The sequence below is a fragment of the Pleurodeles waltl genome, chromosome 3_1, assembly GCF_031143425.1.
Source record: "Pleurodeles waltl isolate 20211129_DDA chromosome 3_1, aPleWal1.hap1.20221129, whole genome shotgun sequence".
Lineage (NCBI taxonomy): Eukaryota > Metazoa > Chordata > Amphibia > Caudata > Salamandridae > Pleurodeles > Pleurodeles waltl.
The window spans coordinates 882912007-882923274 of NC_090440.1; the positions used below are offsets into that span (position 1 = coordinate 882912007).

The 11268-nt window shown below is 45.6% G+C and overlaps 1 long non-coding RNA gene across 1 annotated transcript in view; it reads left to right on the plus strand.

Moving 5' to 3' along the window:
• The window catches only part of LOC138284741 (uncharacterized), a 229526-nt gene extending 228210 nt beyond the window's left edge, over nucleotides 1–1316 (plus strand). Inside the window, exons 2-3 of the long non-coding RNA XR_011201452.1 lie at nucleotides 33–413; nucleotides 1155–1316. This is a non-coding gene — a long non-coding RNA (uncharacterized lncRNA). The remainder of the gene's footprint in view (nucleotides 1–32; nucleotides 414–1154) is intronic.
• The last annotated feature ends 9952 nt before the right edge of the window (nucleotides 1317–11268 follow it).

The window sequence follows — 11268 nt, forward strand, 5'->3', positions numbered from 1 at the left end:
AGGTGTACTTATTTTACTCTCTGTGCATTCAGGAGACAGTGCCTATGCAGTGCGCACCTATAGGATAACGCCCTACCTGAGCCCTGCCACTCCAAAAGAGAAGAGGTACAATGCTGCACATAGGGCTACCCACAATGTGGTGGAGCGCAACTTTGGGCTGCTGAAGAGGAGTTTCAGGTGCATCCATAGGAGTGGAGGTGCACTACAGTACAGCCCTGAGATAACATGAAAAATTGTGGCCACATGTGCCATCCTGCACAACATAGCAACCACCAGGGGCATACCAGTGGAACTCACGGAGCCAGACTCAGATGAGGATGATGATCCCTTACCAACCCTTCTACCAGCAGACAGGACCAGTGCAGCAGAAGGCGGGCAAAGACGTGCTGACATCACGTGCAACCATTTTTGATGTAAGTAATGACAACTCAACTTCAATAATATGTATTTAGTAGTTAGCATCTTTATTACCTTGACTTCAGGTAAACAATGTGTCATTAGGACATGGCTATTCACAATGGGCAGATATGAACTATTAACAGTGTCACACTATTAGCGTCATAACATGACTTTATTTTTACATGTTGAGTTGGTCCCCTGTAGCCCTCAACATCACTTCTTCCTTCCACGCACTCCACTTGAGTGCTCAGTGCCCTCGCTGGCACCTCTAGTAGCAGGTTCACCTGCAGTACTGTGTCTGGCACAGGGACTGTCAGACTGCTGAGGCTAGAGGACTCCTCACTGTCACCAACACCCAGTTCGCTGGTTGTGGCACTGCGTGCTGTTTGCATGGCATCCACTACGTTGGTAATTTGCACCAGTCCCTGTGCAATGTCCCGACTGCAATGTGCCATCTCCACCTGTGTGGCAACGGCACGCTGTGATATCTGGGCTGTTGAACTTGCAAGCCGATTGACTGATCTACAAAAGGTATCAAACTTTGACAAATATTGGTGATGGTGCCTGCGCTGGCTGGCGCGCTCCTGCCGTATCTCTGTGCATAGTTCCCCAATGGCCTGTGTCAACTCCTTGGAGTTTTCAGCAACTCTTTGCTGTCCCTCAATCAGAGTCTCCAAGTGCTTGTTTTGTAACCCCATATTGTTATTGTGAGACACTAACTATCTGTGCAGTGACTTCAAATGTTTGCATTGCAGGCGCTGCACCTTCAGCATGGAAGCTTCCAGGCCGCCAAAGATTGATGGGCCCACTCCTTCTTCTGTGCCCTGTCTGCCTGCATCGTGGCGCCTCTTGAGGGGAGTTGACTGTAAGATGTGACATGGACTACTTTTCATTGTGCATCAAGCTATATTCTATTTCCTAAGGGGCATGCGTACATGCACATGTGGGGATACACATATTTACTGGCCTTACCTTTGCTGGACCTGGGTGTCCCTGAGGTGTCAATGTCAGTTACACCACTGTCAGCTTCTGGCAGCAATGTGCCATCCACCAGGTCTTCCATAGGGGTGGACGGTGTGTGGGTGGATGGTCCGCCTCCAGTGCTCCGTGCCTCTCTAAGCCTGCTGGCCGCCCTCTCCTTGGCACGGACCGCAAGTCGTACCATCGCTTGCGTATCTCCTCCACAGAGCGTTGCGCAACACCCACTGAGCATCAGACCAGAGTTTCCGCTTCTCTCTCTCAGGTACTTGGAGTGAGGTCTTGCCAAAGAGTCTATCATGATTCCCAACAAGCTCCTCAATGAGCACCTCCAATTCTTTCTCACTGAATTTCTGCTTCCTCTTCCTGTCTCCCTTCTCCTTCCCATTGCCAGCATTGGCCATGTTGCAGTTTGATGGTGGCTTCCTCACAATGCTGACTCCCTGGTGCTGGGCTGTGTCTCTCTCACTGCTCCTATGGGGGTGGCTCCTGGAAACAGCATGGGCTGACTCACTTCCTGCTTGTGATGTCATCAGGCTGCTCCGGTTTGCCATTTTTGCTATTTGCGATTTTCAGTTACCGAATCACAAATTTTTGGGCGATTCGGTATTTGCATCTCACAATTGGCGTTTGCGAATTTTAAGAAATCGCTATTACCGAATCGGAAATATGATACATAGCATTTTGAGACTCAGAAATAGCGATTTCTTAAAAATCGCTATTACCGAATCGCAAAAGGCTTTTTTGATACATCTGGCCCATGGTGTGTGGAGGTAGGCTGGGTTTAACATGGAACCTATCACTCTTCCCTCAGGCCATAATTTTGAGTTGTGGAACGATGGATTATGCTTGCACTCATGGAATGTTGAAGATTATCCACATTTGGTGGAGGATTGGATTTCCAGGAATGGGCCCCCTGGATATTCTATGGGCTGACAGTGACTGAGCTAGTTGGTCTATTTTGGCTCTGCGGAATATCTGAATGAGAGTGGCTCCCTGGTTTTCAGACTGCCTGCAACTACCCATCTGACCCCAGAGCTCACCTATTTCAGCCCTTAAGGAACCAATAACAACCCATAGTTTTTTGATCTGAGAATTAGCCTGCTCAACCCCTAAGGCAGTTAAACTTTGAGACATAGAGGGCCAAACTGGCTGAGGGAAATCACTCAAGTTGTGTCATATTCTGACTTTACTAAATGCTCAAGCCTTTTTTAGCTCGGGTCAGGGGCTCGTGACAGCTGCGACCTGCTGAAAGTTGTAGTAAAGATTGGGATGAAGGTCAGATCTTAAGATATTCAAGAAATAAAGGCCCATATTTATTCTCTGCTTGCGCCGGATTTGCATCATTTTTTTTACGCAAATTTGGCGCAAAACTAAGACCATGTTTATACTTTGACGCTAGACGCCGATAACGTCAAAATATCTCAGTGTGCGTCATTTTCTGGATGTGTGAAACCGCCTTGCGTTAATGACAAGCAAGGTAGGCGTTACCCTAACTTGGGCCCCCCTACATGCCACTGTGTCCAATGGCCATGCCCAGGGGACAGAAGTCCCTTGGGCATGGCCATTGGGCAGGGGGACATGACTCCTGTCATCATTTCCATGGGGGTTGTGCGTCAAAAAATGGAGCAAGTCAGTTTAGAGAATTTTTTTGACTCAAACCTCAGTTGCACCATTCTTTGACGTACAACCCCCATTCTTCCCTACACCTACGCTGCCCGGTTAGAGTAATTTATTTTGACGCTAACCAGGCCGCAGCGCCGGCTAACATCATTCCATAAATAAGGCGCGTGACTGGCGCCTTGGAATGACGTTAGCTGGCAGTAAACTTTTTGACGCAAATCTGCCCCAGCGCTGATTTGCGTCAAAAAGTATAAATATGAGCCAAAATGTTTTTTGTGCAGAGTTAATGATTTTCATTTACTTTAGTAGCTTATTTCAGCCAGAAAGTAAAAAGAATCTTTTGATTTCAGATCTAGACCTACACTTTCCTTTACTCCACAGCATTTATTACCACTGACTGTCAAGATGAGAAGATGTGGAGTTAGGGTAGTAAAACTGCACTTCCCTAAGTATTCTCCTCTTGATGACACAGTGCTAGGCAACATTGTAGAGTCAATATATGTAGAGATCGACCTTACTGACATCAATATTGCGTCATACAACGTTGCAATCACCTAAAAGAGCCGAAAGGTATTTCTTCAGTGCTAGATGCCAAACGAGGTGTCTGACAGAGTAAAAACGTGTTGTTAACATTGCTCATCCAAAAGAAAATCACGCTGACTTTGGCCTCGCCGACGGGTTCATAGTCGCTTCGTCGCCGCAATATTAACCTTAGTGACTGGGAGCGCTATTGGTATTGGGGGGAGGAGGGGTAAAGGGTTGAAAGATGCTGAAAACAGCACCTTATAGAACGAGTCCCTTACAGAATATCAAAATCCAAGCTTGGTTGAGGCAAAACGAGTCAGCAAGGTAGAGCACAGCTGCCCTGTCATGGTGGATGCTGGTTACATTATTACCTGGGCGAGGAAATGATTTGAACCGAACCTGCAGGGGATTAATAGATGCGTTTGAGTCAGTCTTTTCTGCGTCCATGGCTCCAGGCTACTCCAGGAACATTTTGATAGCATGCAAATATCATTTGTATTGCAATCATTAGCCGGAGCCATAGGAGGTACATTCTATTACTGCCATCTTTGCGTGGTCCCCCACAGTGACGCCTGCACCGTCTTATGTGTGGGGTGGCATTTAAGGAATCGCTGCCTCTGTCGAGCAGATGTTGCGCGGATTAGAAACCCCAGGTTCTGAGGCAGATTCAGATTGAAAGTCTCTCCATTATTTATGGGGTTCCCGCGCGCGCCTGGTATTTCGAATCACAACCTGATTGCAGAACTGAGGTTCAGCGGCGAATCGCGTTGAACAGCCGGAGGTTGATTTGGAAAAGATGCTGAATATTCATGCGCGGTTTGAATCGGAAGCCGTCGCGGGTGCAGGGATGTTATTGTCATTAGGGAAAGAGAAAGGGCTGCTCTGTCTGTTATGGAGAAGGTAAACTGCATGCTGAAAGCACATGTGTTGACCACAGGATAGAGTTGACGACGGTGTGCTTTGCGAAATCTATGTGCATTAACCTATAGACCACCCAGTGGCTATCACACTTAAAGACATCAAGGGCCTCCCAGTGTTTGGTGGATGGGATGGTCCGCCGCAAACGCGGTTATATCCCTTCTGTCCTATTACAAGGGCATTGTACCATATTAGAGGCGAGCAAGCCAACGAACTTGAAGGGCGAGCCGAGCCAGAACCCAGCCAATGGTCTGACTCGGATCTTAGAGACCGTGCACGAGCCGATCCCTGGAAATGTTTGCTATGTGAATCACACAACAAACATCCCGGAAATTATGATAAAGTCGCTTCAAACTTAAAAAAAAAGTATTTCTTTAACGTGTTGAAGCTTTGACATAAATATGTCACATATTAGCACTGCACTGAGAAGTGTTTATTAAAAATGATAGTGCACCCATCGTTTGGGTTTAAAAGAGGCAAGACAATTGTCATGTAAACCCTATACTTGGCCCAGATAAAAAAAAAAAATCTACATTATAGTCTATTATATCAAGCACAGTAGTTTTTTGAACAAATAGTATTCTGAACTCATATTTGAAAGCGATTTTATATGTGATAATGAAGAAAAAAAGAGTTTTGTTGAAAATAAATATTTGCCTAAGATCACACAATTTAAGTGGGAAGCCATGTTTATCCAGGTTTTCTGGTTTCACTTAGTACAAATTTGCCAAGAAATGAGTATCTATTTGTCTTTTCTTATGTTGAGGATTTGTATGCATTTTTCTGTAGTTTTTACATAGCGTAAACTCCAGCCAAGGGCAGTGAAACACTTTATATGCACACCAATTACATTACACAAGGTCAGTTCATGGCTTATAGGCACGGGGAGATTAAATGATGTGCCCTGAATCACAGACTGTAGAGCCAGTGCCAAGACTCAAACTTGGTTTCCAAGTTCCATATTCGGCAGCACTGGCTGTATCACTACATTCTGAATGGACGTAGGCAGGTAAAAGCCACATTAGCTCTCTCTTGTTATGGGCTTGAGATTCCACCAGGCCCTCGAGTTGAACCGGAGGCAGGCTTCAGGCTCGATCCTGACTCGAGCTTTCAGTGGCTCGCACACCTCTACGCCCTATTTCACTTGTAATACAGTGGACAGAATATCTGCCTTGTTTGTGACAGTGTATTCTGTCCGTCAAACTCTAAAAAAGGCCTCAAGTGTGATTGCATTTTTTGTACGTACATCTCAGGTTCTTGAGCATGGTAGTCACACCTGTATTTCAGCATTACCAAGTTCTGAGACTTCACATGATGTTTTGTATGTAGTTTGGCAACAAATGAGCCTCTGAGAGAACATCTTGATCTTTAACTCCGAGATGTATCTCTTCTATAGAGTCATTCTCTGGTAACCCTGCTTTCTCTTTACTCCAGTGCTGATAAAGTATGGAGTTAAGAGTGGACCATTTGGGACCAGCTGTCCTATAAAGGCCACATTAAGGGAATCGTCTATGCATATTTTCTATTTCTATTTTATTCACACATATATTTTTCTAAATGTCCACTTTTTCAAATGCTTTGTTATCCCATTCTGAACAGTAGAACAACATATCCCCGCTGCCAGTGTCCTTATCTTGTTGGGTAATCTTAAAATATTTTTCTCCCTTGACGGAGTGCTGAAGGAACATTCCACCTGTATGACAGTGACAGGAAAGATGCAAAAATGCTTATTATGAAGAGGCATTTAAAAACGTATGGCTACATGTACGTAGCATTTTGCACATCGCAAACAGCGAATCGAGCCGTTTGCAATGTGCAAAATGCACTTTGGCATGTTCCAACCCATTTTTGCGATTCGGTAAACTATTTACCGAATCACAAAAAGGGATTGCGAGTCACAATTAGGAAGGGGAACATTCCCTTCCTAATTGCGACTCGCAGTCCCATGTATGATTATTTTGTGACCGCGAAAGCGGTCGCAAAACAATCGCAGTTAGCACCAGTGTCACATTGGTGCTAACCCATTTGCAAACGGGAAGGGGTCTCCATGGGACCCCTTCCCCTTTGTGAATGACAGTAAAAACATTTTTTCAGAGCAGGTAGTAGTCCTACGGACCACTGCCTGCTCTGAAAAAATGAAACTAAAACGTTTCATTTTTTGTTTTTGAAATGCATCTCGTTTTCCTTTAAGGAAAACGGGCTGCACTTAAAAAAAAAGAAAAAACTGCTTTATTTAAAAGCAGTCACAGACATGGTGGTCTAATGTCTCCAGCAGGCCACCATCCCTGTGAGGGCGGCCATTCCCAAGAGGGTCGCAAATTGCGACCTACCTCATGAATATTCATGAGGTAGGGCATTTGCAACCCCATTGCGAATCGCAAATAATTTCATTGACACTGTGCAACATAAGGTTTTGTGACTCGCAAATTGCGAGTCGCAAAACCAAATTTTAGTACATGTAGCCCAAAGTGCGGAGTTTTAACTTGTAGTGATTCAATAAGGTAAATGCTCATCAAAGGAGCTTCATGAATGTTGGGTGTGAATTCGTTATTAAGTCCTTTGTAGGTTAACTAATTTGCAGATTCCTTTCTAGCGCAAGTGGTAAGTTTCTTAGGGCTGAATTAAGAAAAGTGGCAGTGCATCCAATGCAGTGCCACTTTTCTTGTCCTCTCTGTGCCCCCCCGAACGCCACCATGTGTGCGCCGTATTTAAGATAAGGCTCACCATCATGGTAGTTAGAACAATAGCGTCAACATTTTTTACGTTATTCTGGTGCTTTGCTACACTAGCAACAAAATGTTGACGCGTAGCAAAGTGCAAGGAGGCCCATTGATTTAAATGGGTGTATCATTTTAACGCCTGTTCTGAGCAGGCATTAAAAATGACAGAAAAAATGGCACAGTGAAATCTTTTAAATTCCACTGTGCCATTTGTTTGGGCCTCCTAATGGGGGAACGCTTCCCTTGCATACATTATGCCTGGTGCAGTCATAATGTGGTGCAGGGGGTTACAAAGTGGAGCAATGCATGCATTGTGCCACTTTGTAAACATGGTGTGGGGAAAAGGCCACCTTATAGTTAAAGAAATGAAGCTGAGGTGGTGCTAAAGTGGCACAAGGGGCTCTTAAATCTACCCCACAGTGTTTCTGTAAAATGTCTAGTTGCATGTATTTTTGAACATTAGGCCTAGTACGACCATCTAAGGAATTTGTTTGTGATTTGTGTTTTTCTCTTAACCACAGGCCCTCGATGGTATTGGTGCAGGCTGTCCTTCCATCCCCTGCACCCTCGGTGCTGGTTTAGCCAACACAGGGCTGTGGCCAACCTACTCCTAACAGTGTGTGAAATTTGTGTAATTTGCTTTTGCATGACATTTTAGAAATACTGCGCATAATTAAAACAATGTGAAATTGACACCTGGTGCTGTATTCTAGCATGAAATGCGTCATGGCCCTGACTTTACATGCAAGGACACATTTCGAGCTAAAGAAAAACACAGTGGGGGAAAAACAAAAGTACCTTGAAAAACAGTCGCTCGCTTTCAATTGTTTCTGTTACTCCTGTTCATTTGTGATACATTTTTGTTGCCATTTGCACATTTGCTGTAGATTTTTACATTGAACAGGGAGTAATTACATCATGTGGCATAACAGCTCAATTTTGAGAATTTTGTGTAACAAGAGGAATGCAAAATAACTGAAATTATACTAGATGACGCTGGTCTAATGCACATTTCACCAAGGCTAGTCCTAGGGTTATTCAATCTCTTATCAAGGTGAAGTGTTTCTCAGCACACTTGAGTAGAGGAGTTCAAATTCCTTCTTTTTCAATGAGTGGATGAGATTTTGACTGAAGAGCATGCTCACACTCCTCTGGAAATAGCAGTTGGATACCTCTGCAGATATGGACTGGCAGATTACAACGAGGAGCAGATTCAAGGATCAGGCATGACATTATTAGTGGGTCTGAGCTTGTCTACATGCAACTGACCATTGATATTTTCTTTATATCCCATTATTATTGGAAGGAAGTATATCAGAGACGTACACATTTTCTTTTTCTCTCTTTACCCTTATGTGGTATTGCTATTTTGTACATTCTTGAGCCCTTTCTCATTCATCAAATTTGCAACTACATTCTGCAATGTTTGCATAAAAGAATAGGTTAAACGTGTCACACCAGGAGTGCACCTGCATTGTGCAATGCCTCCTCTGCTCCAAGGACGAGCTGCCCAGTGCTTAATTTGAACCGGTGGTTGAGGGTGTACACCACCAGCAGTTATTTTTGGTACTGGTACTTATATTTTTGTGCATCATATATTTACATGAGAGCAGGCAAGGAAAAACATGCAAATCAGAAAGACAGAGGAAGAGAGTTGCAGAAAAACATCACAAGAGGAGGAAGCAGGAATATGCAGGAGTGAGGTAACGGGCAGGGAGCATCCAGTAGTGGATTAAAGAGACATTACATGGATTCAAAACTAAACATTCTTTGTAATTGGTTCACCGCCATTTAATTGTTATGTTATGTTATCTTATTTTATGTTATGTTAAGTGGATTTGTAGAGAGCAGCTAATCACCTGTGAGGGTATCAATGCATTGAGTAGGGCAGGCCTGGGGGAGGAGAAGGAGATCATGCCTGTTTGATCTGGAAAAGACACCTTTTGAGGTTCTTTCGGAAGTCCATGAGGAAGGCAGAGGTTCTAAGGTGTTGTGGGAGGTCGGTCCAAGTCTTGGCTGCAAGGTATAAGACGTATTGGCTGCTATTGGCTGCAAGGTGGCTGCTTCTGGTCTTCTGGATCCAAGGGAGGTGTTCTCTTACTTGGAACAAAGGTATCTGGTGGGTTGGTAGTACTTGAGGCGGTGGTTGAGGTACGCTGGACCGGTGTTGTGGAGAGCTCTGTAGGAGTGGGTGAGTAGCATGAACTTATATCTTTCCTGGACTGGTAGCCAGTGGAGATTGTTGAGGTGTGGTGAGATGTGGTTATGTCACAGGATGTTCAGGATGAGTCTGGCAGCGACGTTGTGAGTGACTTGGATTCAGCATAAAACCTGGGCTGGGATTCCGATGTAAAGTGTGTTTCCATAGTGAAGTCTACTTGTGATAAGAGTCTGGGTGACTGTTTGTCTGGTGTTAATTGGGATCCACTTGAAAATCTTACATATCATTTGCAGGATGAGGAAGCATGATGAGGCAATGGCATTGATCTGTCTGCTCATAGAGAGGTTTGTGCCCAGGATGATTCTGAGGTTCATGGTGTGATCTGCAGGGGTGGGTGGAGGGCCAAGTTTAGAAGACCACCAAGAGGTGTCCCAGGAGGAGTGTTTTTTGACAAAGATAAGAACTTCAGTTCTGTTTGTGTTAAGCTGGAGGCAGTTGTTTTTCATACAAGCAGTGATGTTGCTCATGCAGTAGGTGATGTTTTTCTTTGGAGGTGCTGGTTGACCCAGTAAGGGAGAACATGAGCTTTTTGTCATTGGTGTAGAACATTGGTGAGACCCACCCCACAGTAAGTACCCCCCACCTCCCAGCCCCTCGTTCTGCCCCGCGCTACTCACCCTCTCTCCTGCTCCTGCTTCTTTTCCTCTTTCCTTCTTCTCTGTTCTTCCTCCTCGCTACTCGTCTGTATTCTTCTTCTGTACTCCTCTTCTCCCCGTCTTCTCTCCTCTTGACTTCTTCCTCATCTTCTGCTGTGGTATTCTGCACTCTGTTTCTTCGTTTTTTGTATCTCCCTCCGTGTTCTTCTGTGTTCTTCTGTGTTCCTCTGTCTTCTTCTGTCTTCCTCTGTCTTCTTCTGTCTTCCTCTGTGTTTTTCTGTCTTCCTCGGTGTTCTTCTGTCTCCCTCTGTGTTCTTCTGTATTCTTCTCTGTTCTTCTGTCTTCCTCTGTCTTCTTCTGTCTTCCTCTGTGTTCTTCTGTATTCTTCTCTGTTCTTCTGTACTCCTCTCTGTTCTTCTGTGTTCTTCTGTGTGTCTTCTGCTCTTCCGGTCTTCTGCTCTTCCGGACTTCAGTACTTCCGGTCTTCTGCTCTTCTGTTCTTCTTTTCTTCTGTTCTTCTTTTCTTCTTGTCTTCTTGTCTTCTGCCTTCGGCTCTTCTGCCTCCTCCGTCCTCTTCTCCCCGCGCCTGCCCTCCTGCTCCTGCCTCATCCCCCTCCCCCACTCGCATCCCCCCCTCTATCTCCCCTATCTAACCCGTTCACTTTCTACCTCCCTCACTCCTCCTATCTACCTATCTCTCCATCTCTCTATCCCACTATCCAACTCCCTCACTCTCCATCTCCTCCTATCTTCCTATCTCTCTATCTTTTTCCCTATCTATCGATTTCTCTATCTACCTTTTCTCTCTACCTATTTCTCTATCTCTCCCCCCTCCCGCCACCCCCTCTATTACCTATCTTCCTATCCCCTCACTCTACCTCTCACCCTCACCCACCTCTACAACCCCCCCTCCCCTATCTTCACAACCCTACACCTATCTTTCTCCCTAATCTCCTAAACCTCCTAACACTCTCCCCCCTCCACCCTTAAACCCCCCTCCCCCAGCTCTTCTCACTCTACCTGTCCCCCCCTCCCTCGCGCTTTCCCGCCTCGACCTCCTGCACGCCCCCGCCCCCCAGCTCCCATTCGCCCCCAGCTGACCCCTCCCCCCCCTCCTACCTCATATGGCGGCCGCTGCGCAACAGTGGTAGCGACCCTTGACCCAAGGGTAGGTCGCTCCCCCTGCCGCTGCAGCTCCTCCAGGTTCCTGAGTTCCAGAGACCCACCCCACAGTAAGTACCCCCCACCTCCCAGCCCCTCGTTCTGCCCCACGCTACTCACCCTCTCT